The sequence below is a fragment of the Gorilla gorilla genome, chromosome 17 (genome assembly GCF_029281585.2).
Source record: "Gorilla gorilla gorilla isolate KB3781 chromosome 17, NHGRI_mGorGor1-v2.1_pri, whole genome shotgun sequence".
In the NCBI taxonomy this organism is placed as follows: Eukaryota; Metazoa; Chordata; class Mammalia; order Primates; family Hominidae; genus Gorilla; species Gorilla gorilla.
In genome coordinates this window covers 80720273-80729172 of record NC_073241.2, presented here as the reverse complement: position 1 = coordinate 80729172, position 8900 = coordinate 80720273, and positions in this window count along the sequence as shown.

The following is an 8900-nucleotide window of genomic DNA, read 5'->3' as shown; positions in this document are numbered from 1 at the left end:
ATTCCCAGACACTCTGAGAAAGAGGCAGCCACAAGTCCTAATGTGGACATGTTTATACAACCAGGCACAGACAGATATAATTAGGCAGTAGTGCACCTAATTAGAGTTTGAATTTTCTTAGAGGTGCACAAACAATACTAATTTGATGGTGAAAGCATCTGTGTATCAAATTTAGAGGAAACGACCCAAGGAAAGCATTTGATTAGAAGAGACAAGAAAATGGAGGAGAAGGCAGTGGCTAAGAAGCAAATTTGTTTTTTTGTGTTTTTTTTTTTGTTTTTGCTTTTTGATATTTGGATGGCAGGTAAACAACACTATTTACCTGAAATGGATCTCTTTCTTTTGAAAAATTAATTTATATTCAGAAACATGTGTCTCATGGCTTCATATTGAGGCTGTAAGCACTGGCAGGTTGCAGTCTTGCATTTGATCAGCCCCTCTTGAGGGCAGGGAGGCCTGCCTTTCACCAGTCATTGGCTCAAATCTCTGTACTCCATCTCTGAGAATTTGTGCAACAGGCACACAATTGTTAAAGTGTTTAGAATATCAGTTGATACGTAATTTTACATTCTGCTTTCCTCCCATTACCATTACAATATCTTTTCATAATGATCTTAGTAATTATTTATAATAATGTCATGGGCATCCCACAAGTAGATATGCCATATTTACCAAACTGTTCCCTTTGATTAAACATTTAGATTGCTTGCTCTTTTTAAATTAAAAATAATACAATACAGCACCATGGAATCTTGGGACGAAATGAAAAATGAAAACTACCTTCAACCAAGCATGAGATAAAAATCTCCTAGTGTCTCCCACCTTACCAGGAATTCCTCACTGGGAGCAGAACTAACAATCAGTATTTAATTGAGCACCTGCTAAGTGTCATACTGGAACCCTCTAAACTTGTCATTATTGAGCTTGCTAAGCAAAAATAACATAGATAAAGATCTTCCTTTCATTTTCTCATCTGTCAGCTTTTGTTCTGAGTGGTTTTAGGACCAAACTCTTCTCAGGGAATGAGATGTTGCTGTGTTCCTTAATGTTTTCATCTTAGCTATGAAGCAATAAACAATATTAAGGATGCCATCTATTGCTAATTGCATGTATGTGTTTTTTTCTTTTCAAAGACAGTCATGAAAAAGGTGAGAAAATGTATTGAAAGTTAAAATTGGCAAAATTGTGGTCCTGAACTCTCAAAAGCATCAAAGCAAATGAAACTGCTATGTGTAGATAGCACTAGAAGGCAATCAAGAAAAGCCAAGCAAAACAGCGGGACCTAGATAAAAAGGGTTAGCAGAAAGCAAGGGATTCAAAAAGGGCATCTCAGCAGCCAAAGGAACTCCAGGTTTTCCCTCTTAACAGATGAAACTGAGAGACACAGATTTAACTACAAATAGGCAGATAAACGAGAAAGCGTTTGCAATGAAGTACAGGCAATGAAGGCTTTGAAGTGCTCATAGAAGAAAATCCAAACTCCCAAGCAAAGTAAGCAAGGCCGGCTTACCACTTCCCTCCTCACCCAGTGTTTACTCCAACCCAGACCATCCCTGGCCTCCTGCCCTCTCCTGCCTCTGTGTCTCTGCTCACCTCATTTCCTCCACCACGAAGGCTGTGCCTCTTTCTCCCTAACATCTGGCCAAAACAGCCTTATTCCTTACATCTGGCAAACCCAGTTCTAAAGTCGCTGTCATGGGTACAAAATAGTAGTTAGAAAGAATAAATAAGACCTACTATTTGAAAGCACAACAGGGTAACTGTCATCAATAATAACTTAATTGAACAATTTAAAATAAAAAGTGTAATTGCATTGTTTGTAACTCAAAGGATGGATGCTTGAGAAGATGGCTATTCCATTCTCCATGATGTGCGTATTTCACACTGCATGCCCATATCAAAACATCTAATGTGCTCCATAAATATATACACCTACTATGTACCTACAAAAATTAAAAATACAAATAAAATTTTAAAAATAAATAGGTAAAGTTGCTCTCATCATGAAACATCTCCATGCCCTCCCAATTGGAAGCAGTCTCTTCGCCATTGCACAAAGCTGTGGTCCCTCCCCTGCCCTGCCTGCCACATTCTGCCAGACTGTGCCTCTCTCAGCTCATTGTGACTTCTTGTTCATCTCTGTATTGCTCACAGCACTTGGCTCAGTGCCTGCTCATAGTCACCTCCCAATAAATGTAATCAAACCACGGACCAAACAAAATAGTTACTCCATTAATTGAGGTGGAAGTTGTAGCCTGGAGCCCAAAGAACTTTCCTCAGTTAAGGGAAAGCGCTACAGGGAAGAGTGATGAGGACAAGATGTGTAAAAGTGGCCTCGGGACACAGTGACTTTGTGAGAAAATGACTACTTAGAAGTCATCAGGAAAAGGAAATTGGGGGTTAGACAAACCACGTTATCTCTTAGCTCTCCCTCCCCTTCCCCTGTCTCCCTGGAACTCCCATCCTCCTCTAGATAACAGAAACTGCCGCAAGCTTGTATGGTAATAACCCTGAAATTTTTTGATAAGGAGTATGGGTTTGGAGATTTCTTTTTCTTTCTTCTTTCCTTCTGTGTTTTGCTTCCAAGATTACAGAGTAAATTCACAAGAGAGAATATTAAAGCCAAAATTATGTCAGCTGTGTCTCAAGAAGGTGCTTTTAACAGGATGAAGTGGATTGGGGGAGAAAGGCAGGAAGCTGAAATAATGTCAGAGCCCGATTTGCTGATGGATGTGCCGCTCCTTGTGAGTGTAGCCAGCCTCCCAAGTGTGTGCAATGGGAGGTGTCAGAAGCAAACAACGTGCTGAGTGTACGGGAGGGAAAGGGTTCCAGACAGCCCCCACCACTTAAGCCCTGCGCTTTTTAAAGGTCAAAACAAGTCCAATGCTCACTCCTCCATCCAGATCAACGACCCTGTGTCCTCCCTTCTTCTCCGTCACTTTTTGAGAAACACCTGAACCATATTCACATTGCTTCTCATTGGCTCTGGCCACACTCATTGCACTCATACAAACCTTTTCCCTGCTCAAAACTCCAGTGTAAGTTCTCCTTTCAGCTCAGTAAGACAATGAGTGACCTTGCCTCCTCCAACATGCCCAAGACCAAGGTTATTAACAGAAGTCCCTGAATTATTTCCTCTCCGGAATTCCCAGTATATGTCTGCCATCTCCATCTCTCTGTGCTCAGAGGAAGGAGCCTCAGGGGACACCCTAGTTTCTCTCCCCATCTTTACCCTTCCACTCCCTTTCATTCTCTTGGTTCTTCCATCAACACATGAAATCTGAGTTCATCTGGGTTTCTTCTACGTGTGTTTTTTGTTTGTTTGCTTGCTTGCTTAACTGTACCATTCACTGATACAGAGAATGTCTTTGGATTGATCTATTTACCATCTTTTCTAATTTTCATTTCCACTGGGCAAACATATTTTACAAAATATTCAACATATACTTGGATTTTTCACTATTATAGCGCATCCAGGTCAAGGGACTTCTGGTCCACCCCATACTCCCTTTTTAAAGGATATGATCTCACTGTTATATTAACAAAGAAAATTAAGTTATAAGTTTACTCTTTCTATATGTCACCCGTGTAACATTTTACATCATCAGCCTTTTCTCCATCTTATGAATAAATCCATTGAAATTAACTAAATATTGTCAAATTTTTAATACATTTTATTATTTCTTTTCAAACATTATTTTCAGGGAAATAAAGTTAACTTCCCCCCAAGTGTTCCACAATGACTCTACACTTCTGGTTTAGCTTTTACTTTATTTTCACATGATGGTATAACCAGACATTTTTTGCTTTAAGACAAACTCGCCCTCATCCCCTATTATTAAATTTATTATCAGTCAATTTGTCTTCCCTCCTGCTTTTCAGATAAAGCTAAAATTTCCAGTGAATGTCATAAAGCAGATTTTCAGTAGAGTATAGTAAGTCATTTCACATGCATTCATCACCCCAAAATGTTTTATTTTAAAACTGCAATTTTCTTAATTGGCTGAAAAATAGTATGGCTTAGTTTCACTCGGTTATGCTGAAATAATTAAACACACACGCATTTTTAATCAAGAAAGAAAAATATCTTTAAGATATGCCGATTTGAAAAGGCTGCAAAGTAAAAAACAAAATAAAGCCAAATATCAAATCTATCTGTAGTAAACAAAACAATAATCGGCAGGTTAAACGGATGAAAAAATGAGGCATGTGCAGTGAAAAATAAAAACCAAGGTAAAGATTTCAGTTGGTGAAATTAAAAGCCTATGAAGTTTTACGGTCTATTTTCCAAAGAATTTATGTTTCGGTGTGAATTTTTTTTTTTTTTTTGAGATGGAGTTTCACTCTGTTGTCAGGTTGGAGTGCAGTGGTGCTATCTCAGCTCACTGCAACCTCCGCCTCCTGGGTTCAAGTGATCCTCCTGCCTCAGCCTTCCAAGTAGCTGGGACTACAGGCATGCACCACCATGCCTGGCTAATTTTTTGTATTTTAAATAGAACCAGGGTTTCACTATGTTGGCCAAGGTGGTCTTGATCTCTTGACCTCGTGATCCACCCATCTTGGCCTCCCAAAGTGCTGGGATTACAGGGTGAGGCACTGCGCCCACCCTCAGTGTGAATTTTTAAATACTGCAAACATATATGTCATGTAGAATTAGGTATCAATGTTAAAATTTCCAATTTTGCATGCTAAGTTTATTGAAGAAACACTGTAAAAGGCTAGTGTTTGCAAAATTCTATGTGTTGGCAAATATTATAAATACTATAATTAGTTGATACTATAAAGTCATGATGAATTCAGAATTAAAAAAATAAAATTAAATTAAAATAAAAAAAGAATTAAAGTCTTTTAAAAATAAGACCATAGACCCAGTGGCTCATGCCTGTAATCCCAATACTTTGGGAGGCCAAGGTGGGAGGATCACTTGAGCCCACAAATTCGAGACCAGCCTGGGCAATACAGTGAGATCTGTTCTCCACAAAAAAAAAAAAAAAAAAAAAAAAAAATTAACACCATTAATATAATGTAGTCTGTATATGTATACCTTTAGCTGCCATTTGAAACAACAACAAAAAACATAGGAAATATTAAAGCTGATATAAGGTAAGCTTATAATTCTCTCATGCTTACATTTCAAGAAAAGAAAAACCCCTGTACTCATTTATAAATAGTCTGTTTACCAGTAAATACACAGAACTCTCCTTATCCCAAAATCCGTTTGTATTTGCCACTTAACTAGGCTTTGTCCCTTGCTTTTTGGAACCCAGATTGCGTTCTGAGTGTTTTTACGCTTTTGGTGTGCTCTGCTATTTGTGCAGGGGAACCATATTATGAAGTTTTTTTTTTTAACTTCTACTTGAATAACACCAAAAACTGTGAAGCCTTCCTCCAGTCTTTGATGATCCAGACCAAGGGATTGTTCTTTTCCCACTCTTTTTGGAGCTCTGGCAAATCCTCAAACTTAGTTAGACTGGTGGCCTACTGGAAAGGAACAATAGTGACTTAAGTACAATGGAACCACTGCTGCTTATGAAACACATCTTAGACTTATGCAGTGTGAGACTGGCCCAAAGAAGGGTCTTGGAAGCAAACTACAAAGATATTTTTAACTTTATCTGAATTACAGAAACATCTTCAAAAGGACTTTCTCATTCTCACATCTCCATCCTTCAGGTCTTCAAAGACTAGCTCTTAGACTAGGTTTGGTTGCCAGCAAAACGGGTAAGAGTAATTCTCCTTTTGTGTTTCTTGTTACCAGGTCAAGTCAAAACCAAGAAGTCTTGAAACAGGGAAATGTAAAGTTTATGTCTGTCTTATTTTCAAGTTCCCATGGCAGAGCAATACTTTGCTTGTTTCAATTCTACGATCCTTTCACTTTTTCATCCAGTTACTCCAGTTTGTCAGTAAAATACTGGCACTCTAATTGGCCTTTCTTCTAGTTAATATCAGAGGGAATTCCCTGTGTTATCAATACAACATTCTCTAGATGCTCAACCTCAGGGTGATCTTTTGGAGAATGTCTAAAAATGCCTTATCACACTAAAGATTATTTGATGAGGCAACTTTAAGGAATATCTAGGAAATTCTGAAGATCTAATTTTTGACTGAAAGGAGACTCAAGACATTGCTCAAGAAGTCTTGGATTCTTGAATCTTGTTTCTTTTGGAAAGAAGTGCCTTGGCCACCAGCTGGTTATGACGATAGTCTTTACAGGTATTTAAGCTTGGCAACCAGTTCATGAGAATGGGCCCAGTCTGCTGCACTATTTCATCAGGTTTGGTTGTTTCTCCTATTCTTGCCAACAAATCTTCATGCAGAGATATGTAAGCATTCAAGTCACCAAATATAAGCATGAGTGCCCCCCATGAAACAAGAGACAACTGTAGTATGAGCTCATGGTATGCCTTTCTTGCAACCTTGAGATCCCCCATTAAATCCTGTTCCCTTCGGGACATGTCACATATAGCCCTACCCTGACGTTTCTCCAGTAATGACTCCTTCACATACTATCTAATATCATTAACCACAATATCTTCTTTTAGTTGGTGTTGGGACCATTGATCTGCTAAATGACTTCTGAGCACAAGTCTCAGATGTGTTGTCACCATGAAGGGTAAATATATTTTTACACTAAAGCTCCATTTCTCACAGGAGAGATTAAGATGCCAAGGATATGACTGGAGCTTAAAGTCAGGGCTGCTAAGGCTTATGTCATTTCAATCTTTCTCCCTTCAATTTCTTTTCAAAGTGAAGGCTCAGTGGAGTGCAGGTTTTCAAAAATGGAAAGGAGCTACCTCTCTAAGATAGAAAAGAATATCGCTTGTCAGGATCTGGCCCTGGACTGAGGTGTTGGCAGAAGTCTAAGTGGCACCAGAAGTACTAAGCCCAGAGACCTGGAGGCTCTGCCTCTGTGGCTGGGCTGCTAGTCTTGATTTCCCATCTTTAAAAAACCCCTCCCCACAGCTCTTCTACTATCCCGCTTTCCTTTGCTGATAATCATCTGGAAAATAATAATAATAATAATAATCCATTATTCTTTTGTCAATTCAATGATATTTTATTCTACCCTACCTCCTCCAGTAAACATAAACTGTGTCTCAAAAGTTATGAATTGCTTACTCTTAATTGTCAAAATCCAGCGATCCCTCTTCAAAACACCTGACTATCTGTAATTTCAGAGCAATGCTGATCACTTCTTTCTCAAAATTCTCTCCTCCCTGAACTATTAGGAGACCCTTGTAAGTGTCTTGTATCCTGAACCCCACCTTGTCCTTTAAAAATATTCCAGAATAATCTGCCTTCATCTTCTTTCCTTTTCCTTTTCTTCTCTGTACATTCTATATTAGGGTTCTCCAGAAGGACAGAACTAATAGGATATACACATATAGGAAAGGAAGTCTATGAGGGAAAATTTGCTCACACAATCACAAGACAAAGTCCTACAATTGGCTGTCTCCAAGCTGAGAAAGAAGCCAGTTGTAACACAGTCCCAGTCCAAAAGCCTCAAAAGTAGGGAAGCCAACAGTGCAGCCTTCAGTCTGTGGCCAAAGGCCCGAGAGCCCCCAGCAAACCACTGGCGCAAGTCCAAGAGTCCAAAGGCCAAGGAACCTGGAGTCAGGTGTCCAAGGACAGGAGGAACACAAGGAAGCACCCATCAGAGACGAAAGATGAAAGCCAGAAGATTCGACTAGCCAGCTTATCCCACCTTCTTTCACCTGCTGCCATTCGATTGGATGGTGCCCACCGAGATTGAGGGTGAGTCTTCCTCTCCCAGTCCACTGACTCAAATGTCAATCTCCTCTACAATACCCTCACAGACACACCCAGAAACAATAATTAACCAGCTATCTAGGCATCCTTCAATCCAATCAAATTGACACCTAATATTAACTCTCACACATCCTCAGCAGCCTCATTGTTTCCATCATCTTTATAAAAATATTGCCCAAATCTACATCAGGATGGTGTTTTACAAAGATGCATGAGCAACAGTGGTCAAATGCAGCAGGAAGGGAAACATGGAGGGCAAGTATATTCCCAAGGAGACTCTTTCATCAATCCAGGTGCAAGGTGATGAGGTAAAAGACTGTGAATCATAATGAGATATCATTTCACACCCATCATGAAGGATATTACTTTTTTAAAAAGGAAAAAAAGTGTTGGTGGAGATATGAAGAAATCAGGATCTTCATGCATTGTCAATGGGAATGTAAGACGGTACAGTTGCTGTGAAACATAGTTTGATGGTTCCTCAAAGGTTAAACATAGAATTACCATATGATCCAGCAATTCTACTCCTAGGTATATACCCAAGGGAATTGAGAAGAGAGACTCAAACATATTCCTGCACACCAATATTCAGACCATTAATCTCAATAGCCAAAAGGTGGAAATAACCCATGTCCATCAACAGATGAATTGGTTTTTTTAATGTGGTATATACATACAATGGAATGTTATTCAACCATTAAAAAGAAGAAAATTCTGATCCATGTTACAACACGGGTGACCTTGGAGACATTTGCTAAGTGAAATAAGCCAGTCAGTCACAAAAGAACAAATATTATATGATTCCACTTATATGAGGTTACCTAAAATAGGCAAATTCATAGAGACATACTGTAGAATAGAGCTTACCCAGGGCGGGGGAAAGAGGAAATGGGAAGTTATTGTTCAATGGGTACAGCGTTCCCATTTGGGATGATGAAAAAGTTTGGGAAATTGATAGTGGAAATGATTGCACAACCTTGTGAATGTACTTAATGCCACCAAATTGTACACTTGGAATGGTTAAAATGGTCAATTTTATGTTATGTGTGTTATACCACAATAAAATTTTTATTTTATAAAAGGAAAAACCAAAACGTATGAATGGCAAGTGAATGGAGGACAAGTTTCAT